General features: G+C 42.2%; 1 protein-coding gene across 7 annotated transcripts in view; it reads left to right on the top strand.

The window, feature by feature from the left end:
• The window catches only part of FGGY (FGGY carbohydrate kinase domain containing), a 390,237-nt gene that overhangs the window by 42,647 nt on the left and 332,837 nt on the right, over positions 1-14,753 (top strand). The window lies entirely within an intron of this gene.

The following is a 14,753-nucleotide window of genomic DNA, read 5'->3' as shown; positions in this document are numbered from 1 at the left end:
CATAGCCTACTGTTGACTGGAAGCCTTAACTGAAAACATAAACAATTGGTTAGTGCATATGTTATATGTTATATGTATTATATTCTGTATTCTTATGATAAAGTAAGCTAGATAAAAGGAAATATTGTTAAGAAAATTATAAAGAAGAGAAAAAGCATTTATAGTACTGTAGGTATTTATTGAAAAATTCCACATATAAGTGGACCTGTGCAGTTCAAACCTGTGTTGTTCAAGGGTCAGCTGTAATAGCGGAGAATTCCATTCGTTATGGATCTGTCTGTACCAGGCACCCTGCTAAAGTCCATTATGTTTGATTTTTCCCAGCAGCTCTCTGAGGAAGGTTGATCCCATTTTATTGATTAGGTTGCAGTTAAATCACTCCTGTTTTCATACATTTAACTCATGCGAGGCAGTGTGTTAAGTGTTTAACCCAGATGATCACTTACAGTCTAAACAGCAATCCATTGGAGAAGGGTTTCTTCTACTTTTTTGGTGTGTGGTTTATAGAGAAGAAAACTAAAGCTAATAGAGATTAACCAACTCATCCAAAGTGACACAGTAAGTATGTGACAGAGCCAGGATTTGAACTCAAGAATGGCTGACTCCGAAATTGGTTCTCCTAATATCTAGTACTCTGCTGAAGTTCAGAGAGGTTAATTACCATTCCAGTTAGGAAGTGGCAGACTTGGGATTATAATCCAGATGTCCGGACCAGAACCTTCTTTCTCTACACACTTATAGCCCCAGGTGTTTAATCTCTGGCCTTAGTGGCATTTTAGGGTATTCCTTTCTTATTCCCCTGAAGTTGAGTTTCCATGTCCTTGACTGATATGGTGATCTCTGGTCAAAGCACTTGCAGGTGGTTCCCATTTCCAGATGTTAGGATCCTTTATGAAGTGTGGAGAGTGGTGATGTCAGCTTAATGGTTCCCATTAGAGCTGGACGTGTGAGAAGGTTCAAGTCCTCTGGGAACCTTGGACTAGAAAACCCGTAGGTGGTCTGATGAGGAGAGACTCCATCTAATAAGTATGACCTGGCATGATTTATTTGGTGGCTCTATGGAAAATGTATATGGGGGGGGGGGAGTTTAAGGGTGCTGAGAAGGAGTCCCTGGATTGCCTTTGTTCCCATGGGGAAGAAGGGGAATAAGCAAAAATGGTGTCAATAATCTGAGCAGGCTTGGCTTGTTATGTTTTGTATATATAGCTGTTCTGTGAGTTTTAATTTTTAGAAAGGCTTTTATAGTTACTCCAGTTCAAAAACATAGGGTGTCTTAGGAGTTGGGGTTTTCAGGATCCTGATTTGTCTCTGCTAACAGCACATTGTGTGACTGTGGGCAGAGCAGTTCTCATCCCAGACACCATTTTTCCATCTATAACATTTGAAAACCTGATCGAAACATATGCTGGAATACAAATCGGGATATAGAGCTGCCCTTCTCTGCCCCCACACTCTGCTGTGTGTTCTGTGGGCATTGCTTGATTTAATCTCCTAACAAGCTGTGCCTGGAGGAGAACATGGGAGACTGAGGCTGAGAGGGAGAGTTAAATGCCTTTCCCAAACAGATGGTAGAGCCAGAATTTAAATCCATATCTACTGGGCTCCAAACCCAACTCACCCAATCAGGTCACACAGTACTAAAATCCCTCCATATGGGTGCTACTCAGGGTAGGGCCAGGAAGGAGGGCAGTGGTTGCTTCAAGCCTACCTAAACATGGTGCAAGAGAACAAATAGGTTGGGTTTTTCACCCTTCTTGGCCACAGGTAAGGAAGAGTTGTACTGTATTAAGTGAGGAGAACCAAGTAGGTGGTCATTGGTGCACTATCAGGGCCTTATGGAGCACCTACTTCATGGCCAGGTCTGGGCTGTGTATCCACATCTAAATAAACATTCAACATGAACCTCTCAGGATACTTACCGTAGTGCACTTGAGCTCAAAATGCACTAAATAAAGCCCACAGAAAATAAAATTCTAGATTGCATGGCCCTGATTGTGACTTTCAAAGACTATCTATCCATCCATTCATCTGTCTAACCAATTCCATTTCAGAATTTCCTGAATAAGGCTCTAAATACTGCTTCACTCCATATTTAACTACCTGAAGGTTGAGCCTTAAATCCATTTGAAAAAAATTTAAGTTTATTTTTATTTCTTTGGTAAGCACGCACAGGAATCCTTGTGGAGATTCCCTTTGGTTTAGCTATGATTGCAAATTGAAAAGCAAAGCTATTTCTCAAATCAGTTTTAGCATCTCCTTAAAGGTCTGGCCAGGCTGGCTTATAGTGCTTCTCAAACTTTAATGGGTAAATAAATCACATAGAGATCTTGTTAAACTGCAGATTCTGATTTAGTAGCCCTGGGGTAGGGAGTGAAAATTTGCATTTCTAACAAGCTCCCAGGTGTTGCTGATGTTGCTCTCTGCAGACCTATGAGACCACTTTCCGTGCTAAAGGCTCTGGAGAATCAGTAAACAGTACCTTGTTTTTAGTGGGGTAATAGGAGACTGAGGCACAGGGAAGTTAGATAGCTTCCGTGGAGCTATCCAACTGCACATTCAGTTTCCGACCATGAGACTCTGTGTGCTGGGTTCATTGGGCTGTCATTTGTTTGTTCTTTATTCATTCCTTAATTTGCCAAATTTTAACCGAGGTCCTGCTCTGAACCCGTAATGTGGTAGGCGTCGGGGGCATGGGGGCAAAGAGGACTCAGCCTTTCCCTCCAGTGGCAGAGAGGCCACTGGGGATAACGGTGGGGGCCCATAAGGAGGGAGTGGGTGGATGGAAAAGACAGGAAAGGAGCCATGGGGAGGTGTGCTAAGCACTGTGATGCAGGAATATGCAAAGTGCTTTCAGAGAAAATAATTTACTTCCTGGAGGAGTTGAGATGAGCCTCAAGATATGAGTGGAGATTTTGCCTGATAGAGAAGACGGGAAGGATGAGAGAAAGAGAGAGAGAGAGAGACTGAGACTGACTAGAGTTCATTTATGGTAACGTAAGTGGGTCCCAGGATAAGAGCCTAGGGTGCTTCCCTGAGTAAAGCAGGAAATGAAGCCAGGGCTGTTTGTTAAGGGCTTATTTGGTGATAGAGATTGGTTGATGGTTTTCAGCCAAGGTGTGAAAAAATGTGTGTGCTGGGAGAAGAACTTATTTTCTTCCCTCATTATAGCACTTTGTTGCCTTTGCTCTTAGGATGAGTTCCGAAATTTGTGGCATTGCCCAGAAGATGGTATCTTATGTCATTTTTGTTTCCTTCTTTGTGCTTATTGTGTGTTCCTCACCTTGCTCACCCTAGTCCATCCACAGGGATCCCCTCAGGGTGCCTCAAACACACCCAGTTCTTACTGCTTCAGAATCTTGACTAGGCCTTGGGTCAGGGGCCCAATCTGGCCTACTGCCTGTTTTTGGTTGTCCTGGGAGCTAAGAATAGCTTTTACATTATCAAATGGTTGAACAAGAATCAAAAGAAGAATAACATTTTGTGACTTGTGAAAATTATATGAAATTAAAATTTTAGTGGCCATAAGTAAAGTTTTATTGGAACACAGCCATCCTCATTCATTTCTGTGTCATCTTTTGCATTACGGTGGCAGTGCTAAGTCACACAGGTTTTGTTGCTGGGTTTAGAAGTTCTGTATATCTGCCCCTCCCGTCTCCCCAGTCCATGCCTCTCTGCTTCTGTTCCCTATAACATGTTGGAAAAGTGAGTAAATGATTCTCTGAATGGTTCTAATGTGCCGTTTCCTGTATATGTAGATTCTTTGGAGGGACTGGGAGCTTGGGTGCCTAGAGAGGTGATTTGATAACTTCTGGCTGTGGAAGGTGTCAGCTGAGTGCTTTGCAGTAAGACCTGGAGACAGAAACTGTAGGGCCTGCAAAGCTGAGAATATTTACTCTCTGGACCTTTGGAGAAAACATTTGCTGACCCCTGGACTTGACGATGTGATGTTGTGCCTTCTGCCCTAGAACGTTACTCCCTTTACTCACCACTGATTCTGACTCATGATTTAGGTCTCAGCTTTATTGTCACTTCCTTAAAAAAGCCTTTCCTGACCCTCAAATAAATAAGAAGTCTCTTGTCTTTGCACTCTTAATGTTACTTCATCATATCTTTCATAAATTGTAATCATATGTCAAATGATTACATATCATGATTTGTATGATGCTTGCCCTCTCCAACCATTGTAATCCACAGCAGGATAGAGATCATCTCCGTTTTGTTCTTTGCTGTGTTCCTACTCCTAATCAAATACCTGGCACTTAAAGGTACTCAATACCTATTTTTTTGAATAGAGTGGCCCAATAAGGGGCTGTTGCAGTACTCCAGATGATAAGTAATGACACCTGAATTAGGCACGGGGGGATGGAGAAGAGATGGGTTCCAGAAATGGTTAGGGCACAGGTGGCAAACACAAAGCCCACGGGCCACATTGGGCCCTCTACCTTGTTTTATCCTGCCTGGCACCTTGTTTCTACCCAGCAGCAGTTCCGAGCTCTCCCTTAACTGTTAAGGATTAGTTACATTTATACAGTCCTAAAATTACATTCGGCCCTTTGAAGGCAACCATGAGGCTGATGTGGCCCCTGGTAAAAGTGAGTTTGACACCCCTGCCTTAGGGGATAATATCAGCAGGACATTGAGACTGATTGGCTGTGAGGGGTGAGCTAGATAGAGGAGCCAGAGCTGGACACTCACTTCAGTAGTGCTGCCATCCGTCTGCTCCTTGTCCTTAGCCTGCCATCAGGTGTCAGAGGGAGCCAGGCAGAGTTAAGAGTTCGGACTTACCAGAAGACAGAAGTGACACACTAGGACCACCATAGCTCTTGGGCGAAGTCACTCGGGTCCTAGTCCTGCAATATGGAATTTTAATCATGCCCTTTATATTTAAGGTTTATGTGCTTCAGGTTGACATATGTCTCCTTAATAAGAATTGTCAGATAAAAGGAAAAATGCCATTTGAATTTCTCATAACCCCCAGCAGTCTGGCTTTTCCATTTGGTCTCAATGATTCTGACTCTCCTCTTAATGAAGGCCAAATGTAAATTAAGATCCGTCAGGCTGGAGCAGCTGGAGTCTCCTATCTTTATAAACATGAAACATGGTAGGGTAACAAGGTGCAGACCGAGGAAGGTCAGGGAAGTTAACGGGCTGATGCCAGTCCTGACAGCTCAGTGTTAATGGAAGATAATTAACTGGCTTGTAGAGGCTGCATGGAGATATTCCAATGGTCTTTTGACTCATTTTCTATTTTTGCCATTGTCAGCAGAGCAGAAAGCTAAGCATTTTATAGTTTGAGACTTTAATTTTTTATTCCAAAGGTCTGGAACTGACTGGCTGGAACATTGGAAGGTTTTGTTGATGGGTTTAGAAATACTGTATATCTATCCCTCCCATCTCCCCAGTCCATGCCTCTTTGCTTCTGTTCCCTATAACATGTTGGAAAAGCGAATAAATCATTCCCTGAATGGTTCTAACATGTAGATTCCTGTATGGAATCTAATATGTAGAATGGTTCCTGTATATGTAGATTCTTTGGAGGGACCTGGGAGCTTGGATGCCAAGAGAGGTGGTTTGATAACTTCTTCTAGCTGCGGAAGGTGTCAGCTGAGTGCTTTGCAGTAACACCTATTAAAAAGAAAACAAGGAGAGAGATGAAAATAGTAGGTCAGGAAAGCCTGGTTTGAATCTCCTGTAAAATTAGAGGCTTGCCTCAGCTCATTTTTAGAGGCTTGTCTTGTCTTAATTTTTCATTCTTCTTGATGTTATAGTGACATCTATTCTCTTACCCTTAGGTTCTTCTAATCTGAAGCTTTATGAAAGATAAACAATACAATTTCCTTTCTATGAAATACATCAATTTTTCAAAATGGCAATATAGTAGAAACTATAGTCTTTCTCTGTTAGTTACTCTGGCTTCAAATTTCATCCGTAGATCTGTGGTTCATCTGCATTCATCTGATTGAGGCAACAGAGCTAATACAAGATGTTGAGGAACTTAGGGAGATGCAAGATGATTCTGTCACAAAAACATATAGAGGGTTTGAAGCCAAACAGACTTGCATTTAAATCTTCCTCCACCATTTACAGTTTTGGGACCTTAGACAAGCCAAATCAACTTCTGTGAGTCTCAGAGCACTTAGTTATAAAATGAGGATACTCTGAGCTTTGCAGAATTATTTTAATTAGTGAGATGTTACCTAGTGCCTTATACAGTAGATATTCATATAGTAGCTAAATCTTTATTTCCATGGTGTTTAAAAGTGTTTTTTTTTCTCTGCTGATGGGCATGTCAATAACATCCTGTCACCAAGTGAGAGAATTTTAAACAGCAGAATATCTTATTTCATGGAGCTTGTTGTAATGAGTGGTATGTTTTTCCTGTTTGACTAATAACTAAGGAAAGCATCTAAAACCACCACAGCGTTGTCATAGGCAATCATAGAAAATTGACAGGAGAAGAGTACAGAACATATTTTCAGAGTCATTCATTTATTTGAATCATGCACATCCTATGTGTAATCGCAGCACCAGAAGTCATCCGGCATTGAACTGCAGAGCAGATTGATTTACTGAATACTTTCTATTTGTTTCCCCTAACATTCGTCATTCATTGCTTTCAGCCACAGAATTATTTTATTCACAAGGATTAATTTATTGAATCTTTACACTCATCTTGTTGGGTAGATGTTATCTTTTTTATGGATGAGGAAACTGACACACAAAAAAGTTATATGACTTACTCATGGTCTCATACCATGTAAATAGACTAACATCAAGAGCCACACCCTAGCCTTGCCCCACCCCCCTCATGTGGGCGAGTGTGCCATTCACTTTGGAAATGCAGCATTGGTCTCTGCATCCAAGAAATTACAGTCTGATTGGATCTACTAAGATATACATCAACTAAGCAGTAAGAACACAACAAGGAAATAGATAACAGTAGCTAAAGTATATATAATGCTTATTATATATCTAGCACTTTTCTAAATATTTTATTCATGTTAATAATTATTATCTTTATTTCCATGGTGTTTAAAAGTGAACCTCACAACCACCCTGAATTAAGTGACATCTTTTACAGATGATAAAATAAGCTCAGAGAGGTTAAGCAACTTGCTGGAGGTCCCTTGGCTAACATGTGGTCAGGCTGGGATTAGAACCTTGGCATTTCAGATCCAGAGTATGGTCATCACTGTTTCACTCACTGCTTCTTCGAGTGTTTGCCTTGCAGGGTTTGAATAAAGTAGTTCAGGGAAGAAACTTTGTAAGCAATGATTTCAGGAGTATCTGAGGCCAGGAGCAATGGATGCTGGGTTCATTTTCTTCACTAAACAAATGTTGAGTGTCTCCTATGTGATACGCAGTGTGCTGGGAGTTGGGAATGCCAAGGTGTGTAGGACAGATGAGAGCCCTGGGTAGGATTTTGGGAACTTAGATTCTAGGGTAGAGAGACATAGAATTTATTTTCTGGAAAAATTGCTATGAAGGAAAAATACAGATGAGCAGATTTGGCATGGCTAGTGTGTTCTCTCTTGGGAGCTTTTGTTTGACCTGAATGATGAGATTTTCAGGAAGAGGGAGCAGCAGATTCACTGAGGGGAAGAAAGCACCTGTGAGATCAGCACAGGAGGTCAGCAGGGCTGCAAGGGTATGAGCAAGGCAGAGAGTGGTAGGGGTGGCTGAGAGAACTGGGCAGAGGACAGGTCCTACACAGCCTTGAGGCCATGGGCAAGAATTTGGATTTCTATTCTAAGAAGAGAGGGATATGGTTGATGGATTTTAAGCATGGTTATGACAAGATCTGTTTTATGACTTAAAAAAAGTCACTCTGGCTATGTACTCAAGTAGATAATAAATGTTTATATAGCAACAACAAAGTTTACACTATAATGCTAAAGAAAAATTACAGGATGAATATACAGTATTATAAATACATTTGTTTAAGAAATGTTCAGTATAGAATAAAAGACACTGTCTATGGGACACTATGGTTGCTGTAGTTTGCTACTGCTATAGCGCAGTGCTCATGCTTTTATTGCTTCATAGTAATTTTTTATTGAAAATAATCTTGTAATCATAGCTCACTTTTCTGGTTAACAGTTCTTTATTACTTAGTATGGGATTTTTTTCCCCCTTGGTCTTGTTTCCCTAAAAAGCACTATATGGGGCGGGGCAGCGGGGGAGCTCCATGTGCAGTATTTTCTCTAAACTCTTCAGTGATATAGTTTTATCCCATTATACAGATGAAGAAACTAAGGCCCAGAGGGCTTACACATCTTCCTCAAGCTACACAACAAGTAAGTGGTCATCAAAGATTCTCACCAAGGCCAGCCTGCCTCCAGCTCCTGGGCTGGACCCATTGGCCCTCAGTGCCCACTCTCAAAGGGCACTCGTTTCCTCCCACATGCCATGGCTGCAGGCTAGCAGACCATATGCAGAATCTGGTCCCCAGATGGATTTTGTCTGCCCCACCCTGTGCTTGAAAAAATTTTAAACAAGTTAGTTTCCAACAGTGAAAAACTAAGACATTTTACATAAAAATCCAGATTTTCTACTTTTCTAGAAAAAAATAACAAAAGCACTTTGCGATCCTGGGCCCACACTCCCATGCTGAGGGCCTTGCCCCGGGGGAGTAGGGCCTGCCTCCATCAGAAGGGGCAAGTGTCCTTCATGGGGCAGCAGTCCCCACCCAGCCTGCTTTACTCATTTCCTTTCTAGCACAGCACCCCCCGCCCTCCCGGCATTCGGATTTGAGACCCAGGCTGTGGGAATTTTTTTAAAATAGAGTCCATCATTACTTTTCCTATAACAAAATGCTTAGCAAAATGGAAAGACTTTCCAGATGGTGAATTTCTTGGTCAGTGGCTCAAAGAAAACCATACCCATAACATGTCTGGGTCTTTGCTCAGGTTTTTCCTTGTGCCTGGGAAACTTATAATACTTTCTTCTTTCACTTGGGAAGACTTACTTATACTAATTCTTCAAGGCTCCAGAGAGCTTTCCTTGACTTTCTCCCTTGAGCGTTGATTAGGGTTCTGCCCTCTGTCCCCTGTGGCATCCTCCCCTTACCTCTATCCTTGAGCTTATTACACTTTATTGTGTGTAGGGCACTGCTTAGCATTAACATTGATAACTGAGTGTTTGAATGGGTGATGGATGAACGTATTAAATCATTTATCATGACATTTTCGATTGTTGGGTATGTCTGTCCAGTAGCTCCAGTCCAAAGTAAAGATCCACAGCACACCAAGCATCAGTTACTTTTCTCTTCCCCATTGTGGAAAAGGAAGTGTGGAGCATTACCATTCCTTTCCACCCCAGAGCCGCTCCTTGGCTGCACTCCTGTTAACCATGAGTCACGGCTTTTTTTGTATGTGAAGTGAACCCTCTAGATTGAAGCAGTAACTCCTCAACGCCTCTCCTTGTGGTGGATAACCCTCTCATGTTGCTCCCGAAATCCTTCAAGAGAACAGAACCCAAGACTTAAATACTGAATCAAACAGGCTCTCTTCAGAATGTTTATACCTGGGTCCTGTTACGTTTGGACCAGATTCCGCCCAGCCTTTGAGCAATGAGGACAGTGTTGTCAGCTGTTGTCAGAGCATCTGTTGTGCTTTTTCTCTCCAGGGTGGTCTGCCCATAAACTGGCCTCGTAACTGAATATACGTGGTGTTGAGGCCGAGGGCCTGCCTTCACTGACCTGGACTGTGAATTCTTTCCTTATCATCCTTGCACTTATATATTTGATGCACGCCAAATAGGTGTGTGTTCTTTCAGTTTTATAGTCCAACAAAGTAATTTTAAAAAGCAGACGAAAGAAAAGAAGGATTTGTCCCGACCCCTAGAAACATTTAATAAATGTCAGCTATTACTACAATACTTTATTTTGTGTTTAACCTGATGGCTTATGACAGGCAGACTTTGACATCTGTTTTCTTTATTTGATCAATGATGTAACCTTGTGAGGTAAATATTACTATTTGCCACATTTTGCAGATGAATACAAAAAGCCTCGAAGAGGTGAAATGACTTAGCTACAGGATTGGTCTTCATAAAGGTCTTTTGCCTCTAAATCCTGTCTTTTTTTTTTTTCTGCTGCACTATCCATGTTCCTTCCTCATTTGGGTTGGTGGCTTGTTACTCAGCTCCATATGAGCAGGGACCAAATCTATTTATTCATGCTTGGCTGTTGTGCCTTTAGAGCCAAAGACAGTGCTTGGCATTGAAAACATATTCAGTAAGTATTTGCTAAATGAATTCATGTTTCCTGGTCAGAGCCAGACATAATGGCTCTAGTGGTCAGGCCCTCGTGCCCGGCTTCCTGCTGCCAGCCTCCCTGACCTCTGTGCAGGCTCTCAGCTACATCGAGGTGTTTCTAGTGTAACCAGAGAGGTGAGAGAAAGATTGCTAAGTTCAGCTGGCTTTATGCCTACATGAGACGATTTGATGTTAAAATGAAAATTGAATAAAATTCTTCTCTCACAGTGGCTAAAATAGAGGTCACGCCTACTGGAGGAAAATACTGTTTTTAGAAAAGACGCTAAAAAGGGCAATGCATTTAATGTGTGCCATGATACAGGAACTCATCAGCACCGTCCTCTGCGTTGAGGTGGGCTGTCACGTTGGGTATCTGGAAACTTAGGATAGGTAGATGTTGACTGAGGCAAAGGAGGAGGCAGGCCATAAATCCCAAAAGTTGCAAGGCAGGGCATTCTTCTAGAAGGGTAAGTGAACCTCACTTCTGTGGACATGTGTGTTGGTTTTAACTCTTTGTTGTTGTTGTACTGTTATCTTCAAAACTGGAATAACTAGTCTGTTGCTGTAGGGATGTATTCATTTAATCAGTGACGTAAACCTGTCTAGTGCCTACTCCACAGAAGGCATAGTGCCTGGTGGTGGGGAGACAACGCAGAAGGCAGGGGTGTCCTTTACGTCAAGGAGCTTCCAAGTCTAGGACCAGGTGCAAGAGGCTGTGAAAGCCCTGTTTTATCACATTCTACTATTAAAATTTTCAAGAATACAGAAAACCTGAAAGACTTTTATAGGGACCACTCAGAACTGTCATCTGGATTCTGCCATTAACATTTTATTGTACTTCCTTTCCATCTCTCAGCCTTCCTTAAGTTTTTGGAGTAAGTTGAGCCATCATTACACTTGTGAATGCAGTTTGAAATACTAAAGACCCTTCACGATTCTGAGATACTTTATAAATTCTATCAATATTTAAAATATTGATCCTGCTTGATTGCTCTCTATAAACATCATCAGTACCTGCACTAGAATTTATTAAATATCTACTGTGTGCTTTTAAGTCTGCTGTCTCATTTAATTCTTCAGAAAATCCTGTGAAATAGATGTTATCACTTATTTTGCAGATAAAGAAGCTGAGTGTGGCAGGAGTTAAGGAACTCCTTAACTCCTTAACAGAATAATTCAAGTTCTAAACTATTTGATTTAAACTATTTGATTTATAACTCAAGATTCTAGAACAGAATTCTGCCTGGTTATGAAAGAAAGACACTGCCATGGATGGGCAGGAGGTAGAGGACAGGCACTACTGAGGAGTAGCATTTGACCTTGGTGTGGAGGGAAGGCACAGACTAAGAAAGATGGAATGGAGAACAGCCCAAGCCAGGGCAACCATCTGAGCAAAAGTGTAGGAAGAAGCATCAGCTGCATCCCTGGCCATGGAAAAGGGCAGCCTGAGAAATGTGTGCTAAAGTGCAAGAAGAGGTCATTCTGGATTTGGATTAGACACACAAGTCAGAAGAGAAGGCAGCCACCATCAGTCCTGAGCAGGCAGTGGTTTGTGAATCCAATTTTAGGAAGGTTAAGATAGCAACATGGTGAGCCGTCTGGAAGGGAGAAAGGTAGAAGGCAGGAGAACCAGCTCTTTTAAAGAGCTGCCTTCTCCCTCTCCTTTGCATTCACCTTAAATGTTTACCTTTTGAAAAATAAATCAATTATTCAGCTAGTTCCTTACCTCTTCTGAACCCAGGGGTCCTGGAAGTTCTCCTGCAGCCAAGACCTCACTCAGGACTTGTCTCTGCACATCAGGTTGTGCCCAACCTGCTGTTTGAGTGATAAGAATGATTCAGGGATCCCCATAAAAGCCCATGTCTCTCTGAATCCTTCCTGTATGGAGAGGCTATGGGTTAGGTAAAAGTTGTGAGCAACCTCAGTAATAAAAGAAAGTATGGTCTCAACTCTGCAGCCCCATCAATACTTAACACCTACACACCCTCCCAAAAAGTCACTTTTGTCTGACTTCCAGGCTTTGCAATCCCAATCATCAGTGTCTTCTGGCTCAGAAAGGGGAGGACCTGAGGTGTTCAGAAGGAATTGTAGAGCTGCCTGAGTGAGCGTCTCTGCTCCCCCTGGCCCCTGTCTCTTGTGAGGGCTTTGCTGACAGATCTGAACTGAGGCACAGACAGACATTTTCTCCCAGGAGTGGCACATGGATAGCTAGCATTTTGGAGCTTGCCTAAGTAAAGCAAAGCAAGCAATTAGGAAATAAAATCATTTTCCCAATTAATTATGCTTCTTATTATTAATAGTAAGAATTTCATTTTCCCTAGCATTATTTTTATTATTAGGACTTTATCACTGAATTAGTGAAAATTATTGTTCATGGACTAGCACCAGGCCATGGTCTGGCATTTGGGAACAAGTGGTCTGCATGATCCTGAAGCTTTCCTCAGTGCTGGCATTCAGTGAGCCTAAGATGGATGAGAAGACAACCAGACCCGAGTGAAGCCAACTGCAGTTGTCTTGGCCCAGGGCCTTGTGGTCTGGCTTTGGCTGGGGGTCAGAGACAAGCCTGTGGACCTGAGAAAGAGAGTGAATCACTATGCCGGCATTTATCGAGCACCTCCCATGTCCTGGGAAGGAGCAACTGGACAGTGGTGAAGGAGTATTGATTGGGTTTGGAGTTCCAGTGGCCAGGGTTTTACCCCAGGCTTTTCACTTACTATCTGCATGGTGTTGGGCAATTCACTTCACTCATGGGCCTTAGTTTCCTGTCTATAAAATGGTATTGATGAGCATTTTGTATCAGAAGATATTTGGTATGTTATAGAGTGCTGGTGTGAGGGATGTATATTCAGATGATGATAATGGCAGAGGATAGCTTTTGGAAAGAAAATAGAGGCCTATTTTTTATACTTCTCTCTAGATGCAGTTAAGAAAGTCAAGAGTGAAGGGAAAGAAAATTTGCATTGTTCTTTACAAACAACTTGGGGAGCAGGTATTATTTCCATTGGAGCAGGCGGGAATAGGCTGGGGGAGGTTCACTTCATGCAGCTAGTGAGTGGGAAAGCAGGGCATGTAACTCAAACATTACTAGAACCTGTGCTCTTTCCACAACAGTTCAGAGGCCAGGGGTTGCAGGGAGTAGAGGAATCAGGGAGAGAGTAAATCTCGCTGCAGAGTTTCCAAGCAAATGTTTCCAGGGAGGTTTCACTTACACTATTATTACTAAGTTATAGGGTATGGTCTTTAGCAACAAACATTCTCAAGATGATGGCTTTAAGAATGGGTATATGTTTTAGAAGTTGTCTAAAAACAGTGTGGTGCTAATGAGTTCCTACCAGAGTTGATCAGAGACATTCATTCATTCAACAAGCATTTATTGAAAACTTATTTTATTCCAAGTACTTTGTTAACTGCTGAGAATAGAGCAGTAAATAAAACAGAGTCCCTGTCCTCAAGCTGCTTATATTCTAGAAGAGGGACAGAAATAAAGTCACAGTGTAATGTTACCAGAATGGAAATTTAGGTCACTCTCAGGAGAGGAGTCTGGAGGAGGTGCTATATAGGCTGGGGGCTGTAGGATGGAATCAAGTTAGCTAAACGCTCTGGTGAGGTGGCTGCTTGTGAAAGGCAGGCTAGTAGTATGGGAGAGCCTGGGGAGAGGTCTGGCTATCAGAGGAAACAAGAAATCCATGGGGTTTATATAGTATGTATAAGTGCTGCAAATACAGTATGGTGAGAGCTTAGACTGGGAAAGAACAGTTCAGTGAGTCAGTCAAAAACCACTTTTTGTGTCCCTGTTGTGTATTCAATACTACTCATATCAGGAATTTCCTTTCTGGACATCATGGGATGGAGCCAGTTCATGTTAGCCACACTCAGAGCACAGATAGAAGCCATCTGCCACACCTTTTCTGACTCTGCCATCTCAAGGATCTGGACCTGCAAACTCACTGAAGATGAGCCCAGTGCTCATGGAGCTGCAGTGTCCTCAATGGGCAGAAGGAGAAGCTTTTCTCATTTCAGTCATCTCAGGGCTAGGCTAGACAGTGCCCCAGAGAGTACAGCAGTGAATTAACCCCTATTGCCCAGGAGGGTGGGACTGAACACCAGGCAGGGCTCTTTCCACCTCTACTTTGGTGGGCGTGTGACTCAGAGGCAATGACATCAGCCATGACTTCATTCACCCAGAGGAGAGACAGTGTGCTGACCAAGTGGGGCCCTGGCTCCTGCTTTTCCTTCTCCATGCTGTGTCTCAATGGGGACATTATCATGGTCTTGCTGTTGTTTTCCATACATCTTTTTTTATTTTAAGTAGTTTCTATCTTTCTTTTTCTTTTTCATTTTTTTAATTTCTCATGTTAAACCTATGCTTCTTTTCATCCCACTCCCTTTCTCTTGTTGTCCTTATTTTGCTTTTGTCTTAAATATCATCTCCTCCTTCTTCTTCTTAATCTTTCTTGTTACATTTTCATTATTGCTCTTCTTCCCTTTTGCCTTTC

This window comes from Phyllostomus hastatus, unplaced genomic scaffold (assembly GCF_019186645.2).
Source record: "Phyllostomus hastatus isolate PE091 unplaced genomic scaffold, TTU_PhHast_1.1 phas_contig_147, whole genome shotgun sequence".
Lineage (NCBI taxonomy): Eukaryota > Metazoa > Chordata > Mammalia > Chiroptera > Phyllostomidae > Phyllostomus > Phyllostomus hastatus.
This window is presented reverse-complemented; position numbering and strand designations above follow the sequence as displayed.